Below are 16,219 nucleotides of genomic sequence, written 5' to 3'. Positions count from 1 at the left end.
TTATTACCTCCCTCCCCATTCACATTTGAGCTCTATATGGGCTCAAATGGGAATGGGGAATGGTTCCTGCAAGGAGGAATTACTGGGTCCTCCTATGTCGGAATGACCCGGTAAATCCTCATTGCAGGAACCCGGTAATGGAGCCTAGTTTGGAGGCAGCCATGGTGCTTAAAGCACGATGGCTGCCTCCAAACTCGTAATGAGGCCCTAAAAGTGTAAGTAAAATTTCACTTTTGGTACAAGCCTGCACTACACAGTAAAGTGGTAGCAATGGCTGAGCAGCCAGACTTATCTCAAGAGTAAAGTGAGCAGTAGAACAAGTTACACAAAGGACCAATAATTACAGTGATTCAAACAAACACTTACTCAAGGTTTCGTGATAAAAGAATATACATTTATTTACACAGTCAGTTTGAAAACATTACACAAGCAAGAGCAGCTCAATATCACACACTAATAAACCACAAATAGACAACCGATAAGTAAATGAACAAGTTTAGCTCCCCTGAAGTGGGAGCAAAATGGCATTTCAGATAATTTCAAAAGGAGTAAAAAGACAAGGTTATAAGAATTAATAGAACAAATAATTGCATAGGCAGGGGAAAGGGTTTCAGTAAACTACAACCAGCAATTCAGTTCATAGGCCTGGGCCAAAGTCAACGGTTCAGAGTCTTTGTAAAGGATAGCACAGTTCTGGTAGTCAACGGTTAAGTGTTTGCCACAGAGTTTAGAAGAATTTGGCTAGGCGAAAAGTTAGACGAATGTTTAGGGAAGGACAAGCCTTCGAAGTTGAGAAGGTTTCCATTAACTTTCGCAATGGGCGAAAAGATTTCCGGACCGCGTTTGCACAGTAATTTGAAAGTGAAGAAGAGCTGTAGCTGAGGCAGTTGTTCCTGGCAGTTCGATCAGATCTCGCTGTTCCTGAGCTTCAGTCGTGGGGACAAGAAGGAGGACGTCAGGAGGTTCCTGCACTGCCCAGGGATGATGCCAAAAGCTTTAGCAAGACGTCGGTTTAAGGTGCGAGTGCCTTAAAGTCCACGAGCTGGTTTCCTTCCCTCTGGCTATCCGGTTTTCAACAGCACTCTAGAAAATACGACCAGAAGGGGATGGTGTCCAGGTGGCTTGCGAGTTGGTTGTTCCCACCAACCTCAAGGGAAGAAGTTAACCTTGAAGGGCTTCTCTGTCGATGGAGTTTCAGGCAATTCGGACCTGCAGCAGGGCTTCACAGGTCGTCCAGGAATTGCAGCAATCCTCTTCCTTCAGGTCGTCTTCGGTTCTTTCGTTCCTGTGGTCGACTCTGCTTTCCAAGTCCCAGAGGCCTGCTTTTAAACAGTTTTCCACCAGTCATTCCAGCCTGGCTGTCACTCACACAGCAGGGTGGCAGTTCTTGCCGGACAGCCAGCCGGCCAATCACGCCAGAGTGCATTCAGGTCTCCTAGGAGACTAAGCACAGTGAGTTTCGGGCACCTCCCTCACATCCAGTCCACCCCAGACACTCAGGCGCCAGAGGAGGGCTTCAGCACTGAAGCCCGCCAAACGCCAAGAAACAAAGGAACCAAACCTGGTTTGGCGCGTAAAGACAAACACAAGAAGGACCTTTCCTAAAAGAAATGGCGAAAAAAGCTGACCGGAGTCTGTTTTTACAGATAGGTCTTGGGCGCCATATTGAAAAACATGGCTAACCCCATTTTTAGCTACCGTGGTCCCGCGGTCGGGAAAAATCATGGTAGTTTGATCTAAACCACTGCCGCCAGCCATTTAAAGTAGGAAAGGGTAACATTTGACTGTTACATGAAGCTAGGCTACCCCTCCAGCACTCTATAGGAAGATAGTGTTTGCTGGGTCTGTAAATTTAAAGAGACTAGTAAAGTCAATTTAACTTTACATGTTCTGGGAGAAAGTTGTCAGTCCCAGAGAAGGTATTTAAACCTTAGGAAGTCTGAAAGACATCCCTGCGACACTGCACTGAAAGTGCTGTGTGACACACAGAAAAAGATGATGCCGATGGAGATGTTTTAAAACTCCATAACCAAAGAACACAAAAGTAAAACACACTGAAAATGAAAAGTTCAAAGCCCCAAATTATAGCAAAAGAGCTGGAGGGATCTAAGGTAGAGGGAATTTAGCACTTGTGTGAGAAATCTCTCTAACATAAATCTCCATTACATAGCTCTCAACTCACACGCTTTTGGCCCGTGTCACCCGCCGTGTAAAGGCTGACTCACCCGCCAAGCCTCCTGCACGCCCATTCATTCCAATGGCCGTCTCACCCACCAAAAATAAAATCGGGTGATTTCACCCAGCTTTGCGACACAAATGGTTGAGAGCTATGCCATTACCATGGAGTCCCATAGGACTCCATGGGAATGGGGACTGCGGAAACACCGGCACCATGCGGTAATGGTGCTGGTGTTCCCGCGTCCGTCTGCGGCGGGTGGCATCATGCCCGCCAGATCAGACCTGGCGGGTGTAACGCCAACCGCCCGCAGAACTCGTAGTTTGCTGGTCCGGAAAACGGTGCTGGTACGATTTTACTGGCACCGTTAATTCCGGACCGGCAAACGTAGAATGAGGACCATTGTCTTGGGAGTTTCAACCATTTATTTCCCCTTAGGGTTGTGCGCCAAAGGACTCATAGGAACTTGGGAATTAATTCTGAATGATGAAGATCACCTAGAGCCGTCGGGGAGCTGTACGGGGAGATAGAGTTTTGGGGGGGGGGACACCTCTCTGTCCGGGTGTGCGATGGAGGCGATGGCTTGATCATCTATTCGGGGTGTAGAAGTAAGGGGAGATAAACACTTCCCTTTGGATTTGGATCGTCGTCTTGTTGGGCTTGTGTCCAATCTGGGTTGGACATTTCCTTTGCGCAGTGATCACTAATGCCAACCCCCACAGTGGAGCAGTTGGGACCACCTTCCGCCACCAACTGCCACTAACTGCTAGGCTCAGCAGACTCTACGGCGCTCCGTGCCTGAAGGCAGGTTTTGTACTGCCTCCTTGCAGTACCAACAAACATCCAGCGAAAACAGACTGCATACACTGTGGCGCACTGCGTCTGAAGGGAGGTTTTGTACTGCCTCCTTGCAGTACCAACAAACAGCCAGAGAAAACAGACTGCAGCACCTGCGCATTCTTGCCAATCCTACTGATTTAGGCAGTAGACTACCGCTTTTTAAGCCGTCCTACCACCTACATTTTGGGCAACAGATCCTACTGCTTTTTACTGTGGGAGGTAAATTATGTGACTCTAAGGCAATTCATTTGACTGTGCCGCCGGCGGGTAAGTGATACATTTGAGTGATGGGCTAATATCAATCCACTGACCTGACAGCTACATGACTCTGCCCTGCACTCCTGACAGGACAGACCCTAGGGTGCACCACCAGTGAAGGCAACTAGCAGAGTGTACCACCAACACACAGCATCTGCCTATCAGACTGAGGAGGGTATCAATCTCCAATGTCGTTCAGTCTTCAACTTGAACTGCAGGAATACATATGTACTGCCCGGGCTGCTGCTACAGAGCAGTGGCAAGCGTTGCCTTACCAGTTAAGTGTGATTAACTTCTGTGAAGTTAGGAAATTGAATTTGGTGTTAACTTGCCAATCACAAATATACATGTTAAACATTTGAGCATCTTTCCATGTTGTTCTGTTTATGGGTTGTACATTTTAGAATGCTCCAGTGGTGCCAACAATGTATGTTTTGTAATTTCCTGTGATGTCATTGTTATGCTGAGTATTATTTTTGAAACTTGAAATATCCTACATCTTTTTGGTCATAAAATATTGGCAGGTATGCCACGTTCCGACTCCACTAACTGCTAGACTCAGCAGACTCTATTGCAACCTATGGGAAGATTAATTTTTCGCACTTTCTGTGGTGAAATCTTCCTCCCACTTGCCCAGAATGTTGACATGCTCTTTGGATAATTGTGTTGATATTGTATTGTGCTGTGGTGACTTCTGAGTCTGCCCTGGGGCATCACTGCGCATGCTCTTTCCCGCCGCTCCTTACTGCGCATGCGCAGATCTCATAGTCTAGCACTGCGCATGTCCGTGGCTCTCTCCCGAGGCTTAGATCATGATGGAGAGCTCGGCGATCTCCGTGAGGGCATGAGTGAAGATCCCAGCGCGCATGCGCTTTCACTAACCCCTATATGCGCGTGCTCCGATCAGGGTTTCTCAGCACTGTGCATCATGGTTTATAGAAATAATACATTTTTGGATCATATTAGTGTCTCCTCTGATGCCTGCCTTTCCCGTACGGATGATTTCGGAGTCTTATTTAGTAGTAGTGCGTCAATGGGCATGCGCCTCTCCTACCCACTTTCTGCGCATGCCCTTTGCGTCCGTTCCTCTTCCTGTTTATCTGCTCTGCGCATGTCTGTTTCTGTGCCACACCTTATCTGCTCTGCGCATGTCTATCTGCTCTGCCCGTGTCTCTCTCTGTCTGCTCTGCGCATGTCTGTTTACCTGCTCTCCGCGTGTCTGTTTATCTGCTCTGCGCATGTCTATCTGCTCTACCCGTTTCCTTTCTATGCTTTGCGCATGTCTATTTACCTGCTCTGCGCATGTCTGTTTGCTCTACCCGTTTCGTCTGTTTGTCTTCTCTGCGCATGCCCTTTGCGTCCGTTCCTCTTCCTGTTTATCTGTACTGCGCATGTCTGTTTCTGTGCCACGACTTATCTGCTCTGCGCATGTCTCTCTGTCTGCTCTGCGCATGTCTGTTTACCTGCTCTCCGCGTGTCTGTTTATCTGCTCTGCGCATGTCTATCTGCTCTACCCGTTTCCTTTCTATGCTTTGCGCATGTCTATTTACCTGCTCTGCGCATGTCTGTTTGCTCTACCCGTTTCCTTTCTATGCTTTGCGCATGTCTATTTACCTGCTCTGCGCATGTCTGTTTGTTTCCTCTGCGCATGTCTGTTCGTCGGCTCCGCGGCTTGGAGGCGCTGCTGGAGTCACGTGTCACTCTGCGAAGGTCCAGGCGTTGGATTGGTTCCCTCCTCCGGTTTGGCCGTGAATCATCAGCGCGCATGCTCTATCGAGTATCCCCTTTCTACGCATGCGCTGCTGATGTGTGTTCCTGCTCTGCGCATGTGCAGTTATCGGCTCCACCGCGCGGGTTTTCTGCTTTGTCCGGGGTTCTCATCTCAGTCGCTCTGTGAGGGTCTGGACGGCGGGTGCCCGTCCCCCCAGCCCCCCCCCGTCCCTTGCCCCCCCCACCCTCCTGTCCTGCTCATTTACATCTCAAAAGCTGAATTCTGACATGGAAATCACTGCCCAAGTGAAGACCCAGTAATGATGTCATGATTTACTGGGGGTGAGTGACAGGGGGCAATTGTGCACTTTTGCAGTGAGAACATCATATGATATGTGCGGGGAGGGCGGAGGGGGCGGCGGTGGGGGTTGAAGGGAAGGGGGCTGTGCAGTACATGGGATTGACAGTAAAAAACAATAGAATAAATAAAAGCAATAAGTAAAAAGTGCAAGAGTAACTGCACACATCAGGTGTCAAGGGCTGGTAGAAGCTGTAGGGAAACAGTCCCCAAGTGAGGGGGATGCCAGGGAGGCAGTGCAAGGGTGAAACTGGCGGGAGAGGGAAACTGGGCCCGAGATTGGAGGGTTGCCAGGTGACCAGTGCAGTTTCAGTCAGAAGTTCAGCAGTGGAGAGGAGGAGAGAAAGCGGAAGCTAAGAGGAAGGTTTTGAGGTGCTTCCAGAACCGGAGGTGATTCTCGAGTTTGAGGTAGGCTGTTCCAGGGGGAGGCCCCAGCCGAAGAAAGTGATCTACCACCAAGTCGCTGCTTGGATAAGTGACTGACCCTGAAGGAGTTGGTGACGGATGAGCGAAGAGCACGAGAAGGAAGATATTTCGGAAGCGAGAGTTGAAGGTATTGAGGCCACAGGCCCCAGAAGGCCTTGTGGACAATGCAGAGGGTTTTGAACTTAATCCTTGCAGCCACTGGGAGCCAATGCAAAGATTTCAGTCCTGGAGAGATGCGATCCCTTGGCTTGAGGCCAAGGGCAAGTCTTGCAGTCCTGTTCTGGATGAGTTGCAGAGGGCGGAGAGTAGCAGGCAGATTTAGAAAGAGGCTGTTGCAGTAATCCAGCCTAGAGAGAGCAAGAACTCTGGAGACAGTGAACTTCTGCGGGAAGGAGAGGAAAGGAAGAATACCTCAGAGGAGGTGCAGCTGGTACTGTGACTTCTTATAAGCATCAGAGATGTGAGGAGAGAAGGAAAGTGTGGAGTCGAAGATGACCCTGAGGTTTTTAGCCTCACAGGTGAGAGCAGGAAAAGAGCCAAGGGAGGCCGGCCAGAGAGAGACAGGAAAGGAGGGAGCGGGTGTGCCGATGAGGAGAATCTCAGTCTTACTGGCATTAAGGCAGAGATCATTGGTGGCACACCACTCCTAGATAGCAGACAGACAGTCGGAGATGAGGTGGCTGAAGGGAGCCTGAAAATAACCTGAGTATCAACTGCATAACACTGAAAGTTGGGCCAGAGAGCGGCAATGCAGTGGCTAAGCAGTGGCAGGTATTGGTTGAACAGCCAGGGAGAGAGGTTGGACCCCTGGGGAACACCACAGGTAGAGATAGAGATAGAGGAGAGGAAGGACCCAAGTTGGTCCTGGGAGGGTCAATCGGAGAGAAAAGAAGTCAGCCAAGCCAGGGCCTGATCGGTGATACCCAGGTTATCACAGAGATAGTTGAGCTGGAAGGCATGGTTGACCGTGTTAAAGGCAGAAGAGAGATCAAGTAAGATGAGGACACATGGGGTGTTGGAATCAAGGTTGGAGAGCAGGTCTTCACAGATTTTCATGAGAGCAGTTTCTGTGCTTCTGGCAGGTTTGATGTCAGACTGATGGTCATGGAGACAGCCAACAGATTCAGAGTGAAGATTAAGCTGGTAGATGGGCAGCTTTTCCAGGAGTTAGCCCACGAAAGGAGTGATGGAGATTGGGCGATAGGCGGGCACGACGGTTCGGCAGACAGTTTCTTAAGAAGAGGGTGCACAAGGGAGTGCTTCAGGGGGGAAAGGAAGACTCCAGTGGCGAAGGAGTGGTTGCAGAAGTCAGCCAGAGCAGGAGTTAGGGGGTCTATGTAGGCCTTCATGGTTTTGGAGGAAGAGTGGTGAACCTGTTTTGACTAAACTTTCGTAGACCAGACTTGTCTAGAAACCTTGTCTGGGGATAACAGGGGAAAGGCAGAGAAGGAGGGGGGAGAGGTGGCCGAAGAAAGGCTAGAGGAAGAGCAGGGAGTAGAGGTAGGAGGGGGAGAGGAAGAGAGAGAGGCAAGATGTCCTGAGTTTTATAAATGAAATGGGAAGCCAGAACCGTGCAGAGGGCCTGGGTGGGGACAGCTGAGGTAGAGACTGCAGTATGATTTGCCAGCTCCCTGCAGATTCTAAAGAGTTCGGTCAAGTTGTTAGATGCCGCAGAGACGCTGGCTTGGATTTGAGCTATCTTCTTGTTGCGGATAGAGAGCGGGTATTGCCTTTGGAGCAGGCGGCAGGCCAGTTTGCCAGAGGATGTACGGGAAGCACACCATTTCCTCTCAGCCACCTGGCACTTGCGTTTGAGGGTGACAAGGTCTAAGTCGTACTAAGAGTTGCACTTGGCTTTGGGCTTCAAGCGGATCCTCGTGACAGGGGCAAGAACATCAAGAGTATCAGATATAGTGGAGTGGAGCATGGAAAGGGCTGTGTCAGGGTGTGAGTCAGCTGAAGGGGGAGGGGGAGTGAGAAAGTGGCGGCGAAAGCCTCAACTGACATACGCATCATGGTTCGGATAACCGAGAAGGTGGGTGGCAGTGCTGGAGGTGGCTTGGCCTGAGGGGTATAGAGAGTGAGCTGGGAGGAAATGAGAAAGTGATCACTGCAGGAGAGAGGAGTGGTGGGAAGTATAGAAAGGGGAAGGTCTGAAGAGATCAGAACATCCAGAGTGTGCCCTGCAGAGTGAGTCGGGCCAGAGGGGAGAATAGAGAGTGAGAGAGAGAGTTGCAGAGGTCACAAAAGAGTCCAGAGGAAGGACAGGAAGCATCCAGGTGGATGTTAAAGTCTCCAAGAAGGAAGAGGTGAGCGGTCGAGACCAGGAGGGAAGAGGAGAGGTCCGTCCACCCAGAGAGGAAGGAGGAGATCTGACCAGTTGGCCGATAGATGGTAACCACAGGAAGGGAATGGCTAGGAGAGAGAGAGAGCCTGCAGATGAGGCATTCGAAAGAAGAGTAGGCCAATGTAGGAATGACAGAGGCAGGAATCCACTCGGGGAAGATCAGGGCTTCAGCCCCTCCGGAACGGTTGGACCTGGGTGCAGAGAGTATCTTGTAGCCGTCAGGGAGTAGAGTGTCAAAGCTTGTGGCAGAGCTGACCGTGAACCATGTCTCGGTGAGACCGAGGATATCGAGGTCAAGTTCTTCCAGGAGGCGGCATATATCAGAGGAGTGTTTGACAGCTGAGCGAGAATTAAGAGTGGCAATATAGATAAGGTTGCGGTCCTTGAAAGACTTCCAGGGAGGGGTACAGATGAGAGGTACGCCCTGCGGAGGTGTAGAAGAAGCCCGGGGGGGCAAAAGAGGAAGGAGGAGAGGGCAAGGTAGCCAAGCAGGGGAAGGCAAGGAAGCCGGGGACAGCAGCAGCAACAAGAAAGTTGTTGAGGCGTGTTAAGCGTCTATCAAAGAGGAGCCTGAGGGCCTTGGACCAAGACAATACCATTCAGGTAAACATTTATGATGACCTTAGAGGAGTCGGAGGAGATCAGGAGGGCCTCACACCGGGTGCCTCCATTAATGGAAGAAGACGAGAGAGGAAAAAGCACAGATACCATATGTAAAGTCCATAGGTCTGGTGAGGGAACGACAAAGAGGATGTCGGTGAGGGTTTGCCTAGAGGAGGCACTGGTATAGGTGTCAGGGATAGGTAGGCCTGCTTTGGAGACCAGGTTATCCTTTTTAAACTTCTTCCTACCAGATTTAGAGTGGAGAGCAGGGTAGTCGATACAGAAGCAGTTGGAAAAGATAGGAGAGACAGAGAGCACCATAGAGTAGGTGGGGAGAAAAGAGAAGAGGAATGGGGGAGAACACTACAGAAGGACGCAGGGAGGGGCGCAGGCAGGCTAGACAGAGAGAGACAATAAAGTTGGACAAGAGGACATGCGCTCCGACTATGGTAGAAAGTTTGCTAGTTGAATACCTTGCTAAGAAATCAGAACCCCAGAGTGGCACCACTTTCACAATTTAGTTTAGATACTGGAGATAAAACACACCTAAGTCTGAGAGTCCTGTATAGGGGGAAAAGGCCTACGTTTCACAATGCAATTTCAAATACTTTCAGAATACAATTTTGTTTTAACTACTGGAGAAACACACCTAAGTCTGAGAGTCGCTATGTGGCAGGGTTGTCCAGGTAGATAGCAGGCTCTATTCCTAACCTGGGCAACTCCTAACTTGCTTAGTCGCTGCTGGTTGACGGCTGGTCACTGGCTTCCCATGCCAGTGACACAATAAGGAACTGCCTCTGCAGGAGCTGCCCTGTGCCTTGGGGCCCTTTGCATAGGCAGGGAGCTGCCCAGGGGAGTTCGTTAAGTGGAGCAACCAGGCCAATAGGGGGAGGAGGGAGGGGCAGGAGGAAGGAGGGGAAGGGAGCCTAGGTGAAAGAGGGTTGGGGAAAGAGAAGGTGGCTGCCAGGGCTGGGGGCCTCTAACACCTTTACAAATATGGGCAATCAAGACCCTGGAGGGTCAGAAAAAGCGCAGCACTCACCTGGAGGACCAGGCCGAAATGCTGTTCTCGTGGATGTGCATCGTCTTTTCAGGATGCAGCCTCCCTTTCACCACCCACCATTCACACCTCTTAAAGAACATGCCCAGCTACACATACCCCTCTCGTTGCCTGCAAACAAGGCGGGGCCTGCAGCCATTCATACGCAGATTGCTGTAATGCAGTGCTTTGTGGCTGCCTGGGAGTGGGTACAATCTATTGAAATAAATAACCCTGAATCCAGCACCTTTAGATAGCTCAGTCCGCCGGTGCACTGGTTTGCTTTCCTCTGGGCTCTGGTTCGAGTCCCCTGTATATAGTTGAAGTAAACAACACAAGGATTTTTTTTAAGTTGCTTTCCTGGAACAGTATTCTCAGTTGCATAAAGTATGGGAACGATGAAGGATTGCACAGGAAAGTAAGGGAATGTCATACCCTTTAGTTCTCGCCCACTTTGACCTCTGAATGGAGGGGGCGTTATGATAGTGGGGGCAGGAGGTGGGGGGTGAGAAACGCAACTCTTTCTTTGGACATTCCAATGTTCTATTTTCTCTGTCATGTAAATGAATGGAGTATTTAATTAAGATTATTCTTATTGTACATGAAGTAATCATAAGATAATGTTTGCTTTCTCCAGACCTGAACACTTTACTGTTGTGTCCTCGTGTTCAGCAAAACATCAGGATCACAGGCTACAAAAGGTAAATAACTTCTGTGATATGTTTTGCTCTCTGATCTTTGTGTCTGAGGTGGCTTGTCTCCTGGCCTACGTCCCCGTGCCCTCATTGTCTCCTCTTCCCTTTCTGTACAGTAACCCCCTCCCCCACCTATCTTACCCTATCCGTGGACTAGAAACCAAAACACGCCCTGGAAAATCTTTTCAAAGAAGCATAACAAGCAATCCCAACCCTCAAGAGAAAGTTTGGATGAGAGCAATAGTATGGATTTTAAATATTTTAAACTTATTTTAGGGGCCCCTTAGAGACCCATTTCTCTTTCCACTCGATCAAACAAAATGTAGAGATCCAAAATTCTGTCGTCTTACAGTCAAGACTTTGTGTGTGCAATTTATAAATGGTCACTGATATATATATATATATATATATATATATATATATATATATATATATATATATATAATTTGAACAAAGTCACACACTATATAGGGGGGGTCCCAAAATGTGAGTTTTTACCCATAGACACAATGGAAAATTATTTGCTCACACCTACAGCCGAAACCGCTGAATGTTTTTTCACCAAATTGGTTGCAGGAGCAGCGGTTTGGTCCCGAAATTGTGCTTTTGTAAATTTGTTGTACATCCATCCTGTAGTTTTTTTCAAAACGACCAAAAAGTAGGGCTCATTCTTTTGTGATATCTGGGTTTGGTCCGCATACTCACTTCCCTGTTCGGTCCACGAACGGGCCTCCTATTGATACAGGGGCCAGCGTGAGGTCTGCGGACATCGAACGCTCCCACTGATTGAATGGTGAAAAGCATGAGGTGCGTCAGAATTTTGGAAATGCCCGCCCTTGTCTGCGAACATCACAGTAAAAACATATTAAAAAACACAACATTGCACTTGTCAAACTTATCAAACAATCTCTGGGGAGATGAGGGTGGTATGGGATATGGTCTTAAAAAAACAAACAACTGGTGTTTTCCTTCCCCGATGTCTGCTAACGATCCAGGACATTCCTGTGATGTCCGTGAACATCTTGGATGTTCCGGGGCTTCTATGCTTAGTTGTGAATTACATGGTTGGTGAAAAGCCGTTTTTGGATGGCTTATAACTTTGGCACCACTCAATGAAACTGCATGAAATTTTGGAATGTCATTCTTGACCTGATTTTAAATGGTTTTGGAAAGTGTGGTGCTGCCAAGAGGAAACAAAATTAGAGGGGGTGTTCCAAATTTTGTAAAGGCTTATAATCTGGTGCGATTTGCAAATCTGTACAAATGTTTGCAAAAAGATTTTGGGGCCGATTCATGGAACAAACGTGCGCCGAAAATCTTGGCGCAAGCAGGCGCAAGCGTGAAAAAATAGGCGCACGCGTGCAAATCATGGAAGTCCCTGCGCGTGTTTTCCTCGGGATGTGTGCCAAACCCATGCGTGGCGCCCACGGGCGCTCACATTATTGCAACAGCTCGAACGCCATGCACGACGCGCACAGGGAAAGCGTACAACGTCCGTGCACACACCAAAAAGGGGACGGGACACGGGGCGTAACACGCGGAATGGGGAACAACGCGTGAAAAAGAAGGCGTAATCGGGGAAGTACTGCAAGGAAATACATGGAACGCCCACACGCACGCGAACAACCCGTGTTCATGGATTCGAATATGGGAAACAGGCGCACGGCAAAAGACGCGCACAGGCGTCAACACGTCTGCCACACGAAGGCAGGCGGAAGCGTCCCCGCGCAGAGCATAAATGTGCGTGCAAACAACAAACACGTATATACCGCTACGATGGATGCCCCATTTGTCGCAGCACTGATCGTGGGACACCACAGGAGGAGGAGAATAGCCAGAGCCCGCATTTTTTTTCCACGGACCAGCCTTTTTGGGATGCCTAACGACCACGTCTATGACAGGTATAGGTTTCCACCTCATATCATCCTAGACTTCGTCAGGGAGTGGAAAGATGACCTTACATCACCCACCCTGTGCTCCCAAGCATTGAGCCCCTTGGAGAAGGTGCTCAATGTCCTGCATTTTTTGGCCACTGGGTCATTTCAGCGGACAACTGCCATATTGGGGGGGGTCTCACAGGCCCCGCAGTCACGCTGCCTACACCAGGTGTTGGCAATCATCACTGCACGCCCCTCAGTCCGCAGGCACATATACATGCCCAGAACACCCGCAGAAAGGCAGGCCGTGGTCCGGGACTTTTACAGGGTGGCACACTTCCCCAAAGTGCTCGGTGCCATAGATTGCACCCATGTGGCCCTACGTCCACCTAGGGCCACTGAGCACATCTATTGGAACCGCAAGCACTGGCATTCCATCAACATGCAGGTTGTATGCGATGCTAAAGGAATCATCACCTCTGTCTATGCAAACTACCCTGGCTCCAGCCATGACAGTTTCATATACCGAATGTCCGCCCTAAGCCGGGCCCTGGAAGCTGGGCAGCATGGTGACACACGGCTCCTAGGTGAGTACAAATGCCTGTGCACATGCATGCATGTCACACACAGACAAATACCAAAACCCTAATAATCACAACTATTATCACCTCCGCAGGGGACAGTTCCTACCCTCCGAGCAACCGCATGATGACGCCAATCTGGAACCCCACCACACCACCTCAGGTAAGATACAACGATGCCCATATTGCAACCAGGGGCATAGTGGAGCGTGCATTCGGAGTGCTCAAGTCACGCTTTCCCTCCCTTGACCGCTCTGGTGGGCAGCTACTATATGCACCCCCAGTAGTGTGCAGGATCATTGTGGCAGCATGTGTCCTGCACAATGTTGCAACACGGCGGGAGGTACCGGTGGACATGATGGTGCCCCCACATCCCCAACCACAGGTACAGGCACTGCCCATGGGGGGGGGGACAGGGCACGTGGCGAGGCAGCCCGGACCCAGCTTGTGGCCACATTCTTCACCTAAACTCCCACCCCTGCAGAGTGCACACAGGCCTGGCACATACCAGGTGACAATCGATGATGACAAAGAGCCAGTCAACTGTCACAACCTTACTACCCTGAGAATGTTGCCACGGAAGTGCTACAATGTGTGCATCCCAAGCTACTTAAACATAACCATTCCTGTGTGACCAAAAAAGGAACACATGCAAGGTGTGTATCACACTCCCCCTCCCCCAAACAGGCCATGACAATCCCTGGTATGTCACCCAAACCCTCCCAACCCACATCACCCTTGTCTGCCACACCATGACATGGCATGCAATAGCAAAAGCCCAACACATGCCCAATAAGATACGAAGTGACATGTGATAAATGGAAAGTGTCCCGAGACAATGACGCCTGGCATGGAATTAGATTAAATGACTGACCAACAGCCTCCCACCCATACCAAGCCATACACAAATGCTATCCACCAGTCCTACCATGAACACAACACTGAATGCCTGTTCACATGCACATTGGGCAAGCCAAAATCCCTACTCCTGAACCCATGTGCTCTGTGTGTCCCCTGCAACACACTGCTCAGCACACAGCACTTTGAGCAGCCATTGTGTTGCAGATACACCTTGAGCATCACATCACATGAAAAAGACTAATCACATCCACAACCAAATGACACATGTACATGATACACGAATGATAATAGATCATGTGCTGCATGGACACAGCGAGCCTGAGAATGCAATCTGTGTGCACCTGTGGCCATGGAAGAGTGGTTGTACGTGTGGTGGATCATTGTGCAACTGTGTGTGTCATTAGGCACATGCACTCAATATATGCCTGTGAAATCAAGTGACCCCCAGGGTCCTGTACACATCACATGTGAACATTGGCCATGTGATCCCCCCAGCATGTCAAACCACACCAATCCCCTGACACCTGAAAAGTAAACACAACACAGGGACAGGCATTGACCAGCACAACACATCATGTACATAGTACCCCACAATTACAATGCCAGAGTGCCCAAAACACTGTAGCCCAAGCCAACTGTCCAACAACAAGAGGCCCTCCCTTACAGATCACCTTGACCTTCAGAACATCTGTCTCTGGGGCATGTAGCCTTCTTCCCGCAGGTCTACCTGGCTACAGGATCACCCTACCCCTTGCTCTCCATGTTCAAGCTTGCGTGTAAATAGGGTCCAGCCCCCTCAGAGGCCACCTTGACTGGTAAAAATACCAAATCGCAGAGAACTCCAAGTAGCCAAACCCCCAAACCAGGTAAAAAGCCTGTAGGCACCAAAAAACCCAGGAAGAGTTTCCAGTAGATGACTAGAAGTAGCAGGAAATGTCAAAGCACATGTACAAGCACAATGATAGAACAACCAAGGTAGCACAGTTGCACAATGGTCCAACAGGATGGGTACCATTTATGGTACATAACATACAATGATGATGCAATAACTGATGGGTAGTGTCACAGCTCTGGTGTCCAGGCGCTGGAGTTGCACGAACCAAACACCCCCTCCGTGGTCTGTGCGCCTGCAAGGTCAAACTTACACAGGCCTCTGAGACCCCGGCGGGGAAGGAGGGCCAGGGATATGTAGCATGGACAGGCATTGGTAATCAGGAGAACCGGAAAGAGGGGCAATAGAGTGGATGTGGATTTGCAAGGGAAAGTAGGGAAAATACAACTATTCACAAAAACACATACTCAATTAGATAAAACATGTTCATCATGCACATTGTACCAAAACAGTCAAATGCAAGCCAAAGAGAGACTTATCTCTGGGGTGAGTGCTGGCCTCCTGCCTGCGCACTCTCAGGTCTGGTAACAGGAGCACTTCAATGCTGCAAAGAGAGCGTGAGTTACTAATCTGAATGTGTGATTACAACACACACACACAACCCCATCCATGCCCCAAAGTAAGTGACTTCTCCACAAACAAACACCCCTGTGTGCTGCTTTGTACCCATACGTTGGCTTTGCCCACCGATGGTTCATACACTGTCAATGCAGTAAGGCAGGTGCATGTGGCCGTGTGGGAAATTGAGCACCAATGAGTCAATAATCACACATGATACAATGGTCCCTGGGTGAGCTGCTAGACACGTATAACAAGGTGCAACTTCAGTACAAGTTGTGTTCTGTCAGCCGCATATTTCAATAGGTAGTGCACCTGGCAATTAGCACACGCAAATGACATGCACTGGCCACGAGTCTGTGCCTCGCTGGGTGTCCCTGTGCGTCATATCAGTATCTGGCTAGAAATGCTACTACCCTAATAACTATGCTTCAGTGGAGCAGGGGTACTACAGGAAATGTTTGATGGCCCCTGTGTGTGCCCCTGACAACTTGTAAAGCCACATGGCATTTGGCCCTCAACGCATGCCAGCTGTACTGTGTGCTTCTCCAACAATGCCTGGCAAAGCTCCCCAGCACTGGTGCCACTTAGCATGCATGTGCAAATGGCCTGGTGGAAGGTTGGCTGCGTTATCGACCCTTGTGCTGCTCACCTTGGCTGGAGATCCTGGAAACACGTCTGCTTCTGTTGGACGTCTTCGCACAAGCCCTGTGCCTGTGCTTGCGCACACATCCACACGTCTGCACCACCAAATGTGCCCAGTTCTCTGGATTTGTTGTCCCTGTGTCTGCTGGCAAAGGTAGTCTGGAGGCTCATCTTCCTGCAGAAAGGGCATTAGAGAAATCAATAAGACATGAAAGTTCCCTGTGTGTGTGTCTTCATGCTGGTTGTGACTGGTCCATGTTACAGAGCTACATCCAAACTCCTCCCACCATCATTGACAGGCCAAGGGTGCAGGCTACTGTCTACAGCATGAAGTGCATCAAGCACATATACAG

At 49.6% G+C, this 16,219-nt stretch overlaps 1 protein-coding gene across 2 annotated transcripts in view; it reads left to right on the top strand.

The window, feature by feature from the left end:
- The first annotated feature begins 5,113 nt into the window (after nucleotides 1-5,113).
- LOC138551897 (zinc finger protein 268-like) overlaps nucleotides 5,114-16,219 on the top strand; it is a 140,466-nt gene continuing 129,360 nt past the window's right edge. The window contains exons 1-2 of one of the 2 annotated variants that reach the window (XM_069642508.1): nucleotides 5,114-5,326; nucleotides 10,395-10,458. The gene's annotated coding sequence lies outside the window, so the exon portion shown is untranslated. The remainder of the gene's footprint in view (nucleotides 5,327-10,394; nucleotides 10,459-16,219) is intronic. The other variant, XM_069642509.1, reaches the window with a different exon arrangement.

This window comes from Ambystoma mexicanum, chromosome 1q (assembly GCF_040938575.1).
Source record: "Ambystoma mexicanum isolate Mex_15411 chromosome 1q, UKY_AmexF1_1, whole genome shotgun sequence".
Classification (NCBI taxonomy): Eukaryota; Metazoa; Chordata; class Amphibia; order Caudata; family Ambystomatidae; genus Ambystoma; species Ambystoma mexicanum.
Note: the sequence above shows the minus strand (reverse complement) of the source record. Positions and strands in the feature narration are given on the sequence as shown.